The sequence below is a fragment of the Austrofundulus limnaeus genome, unplaced genomic scaffold (assembly GCF_001266775.1).
Source record: "Austrofundulus limnaeus strain Quisiro unplaced genomic scaffold, Austrofundulus_limnaeus-1.0 Scaffold213, whole genome shotgun sequence".
NCBI classification, from domain to species: Eukaryota; Metazoa; Chordata; class Actinopteri; order Cyprinodontiformes; family Rivulidae; genus Austrofundulus; species Austrofundulus limnaeus.
In genome coordinates, this window is record NW_013952615.1 from 274,665 (window position 1) to 276,765 (window position 2,101).

The window sequence follows — 2,101 nt, forward strand, 5'->3', positions numbered from 1 at the left end:
AGACATATAGGGCAATCTAAAGGATTTTTTCACGTCTTCAGGATTTTTTCAAAACCTCATTTTCAAATTTTTCTTACCTGTCAGAGCCTGTAGGATGATAAAAAAACAAAAAATAACATCAAATAGGCATCTACCAACCTTTTCTGTCGCTAGAAATAAGTTTTGAACCTTTTCCGCTCTACTTTCCCCCTGCTTCGCAGCGGGCGCTGTCATCTCCGCGGCCGGCACCCCCGCGGGTGCGAGTTGTACGGATATTTTGCAAAATTTACGGACTTTTGAGGCTTTTTATACAGGTAAACGTCCAAAGAGGTTGACATGTATGGATCGCCGAATGATGGAGCTCCTCATCCCCATCTATGAGTCAGAGCAAAATGGTTAAAAATGTCACCAACACATTTTCCTTATTCAGTTCACTATCACTGCTAATGCTGCTAAAGATGGCATCTAAAATTTTAGTGCAGCAGTGACACTGGCTGTAACTGCAAGTTTGATGTCTTATTGGGAAGCATCAGAGTTAGTAGTGTTAGCAGACTTATGCTGCTTTCACTCCGAACGCAATTTCAGCATCAAAATCGCTTGTGCACTTTGAGGTCAGACGCGAGTCAGAATTGCACTTGACGAATGTCGAGTGCATCGAGAGCGCCCCTCCCCTCCCTGTCGGTCTCTGTTTAATGGCAGATGAAATAAAGGAAGTGGCTTTGCTTTATTGACTGAGAACGTCACACTCACTAGATAATTAATTCATAATTAATTCACCAGATAGTTCAGAGACGTTTTAAGTTTGTTGAGTTTCATCATCCAGGAGCTGCGAGCTGACTTGAGGCTCGCTTTCAGAACTATTTTTGTCCCGAGTCCAGTTTGATGAGGCGCCGACCCGCATCGGTGCTGGTATCTCTGCAGGACACCAACTACAGGTACTCCCTTTCAGCCAAAGAGCTCCTGTCCATCTGTCTCAGGTTAGTGGACATCATTCAGGAAACCGTCCCATCAGAAAATCTGTCACTACGTCACACAGTGGAGTCCCTCTGATTGGTTGACGCGCCGCTTAGAGCTGCAAAAGTTCGTTGCGCATCAAGCATGCTGAATGCTCAAATCGCACCGCTCTAATCGCGCTACACGCACCGCAGCTCTTTCCGACGCTGCTTGCCATGCGTCCAGCATAGACTTTGCATGTAAACCTGACACTGAAATCGAGTTCGGTGTGAACACAGCATTAGCAGCATTAGCAGAGTTAGTAAAGTTAGCAGCATTGGTGGCGTTAGCTGTTGCTTTTGTAGCAGGATGACGACATCACAAAAAAAAAAAGACGCACCAGCAGCAAAGGCCAATTCAAAATACCCAAATGTAAACTTTAACATTTGGCTACAACTGTTACATTTAAAATTTACATATTTAGATCTATGATTGATTGATTTATGATTTAATCTACATTACATAACATTTAAATTTTATATTTAAAGGGGCAATATTATGTGTTTCTCAGGCATATATTTAAATACTATACCATAATAAAGTATCTATGTCACCTTTAGCTGTTATTAAAATGCTGTTTTTATGTTTAAAAAGAAAATAAACTTATCTTCTCATCAATTTCTCTTCTAAACACCTTGAAATTGGCCTCTGTCTCTTTAAGAACCTCCTTCTGCTTCAGTCCCGTCCTGTTCAGTCAGGGGCGGGTTCACGCGTGCGCTATGATGCAGTTTACTTGGCATCTGAAAATACATTTCCTCAAAGGTATTTTTAATCTGAAAAGAGCTTCACTGAGTGAGAACTAATGTTGAGAGCTCAGCAGACAGTTAGGTTTCACTTTCACTTTGATTTGTTGCTGCCGAGAGCCTGCAGGAGTCACGGGCGGGGTGTGGGGTGGGGGGTGGGGAGGTGTGCTCCGTGATGAGGAAATTCGGCTTAAAGACACGTCCCAGGGGCGTTTCTGGTCCCCACCTGTCGTTTTGCTCCTCAGCATGACTACCCAAAAACGCTGCAGGATTTCTCAAACATGCATGAATGAGTCAGAGCAAGGTTTTGGGCATGTTTTTATGAGAATATAACATAATAACATGATATAAAACTCAAAAAAGTTGATTTTRCATGATATTGCCCC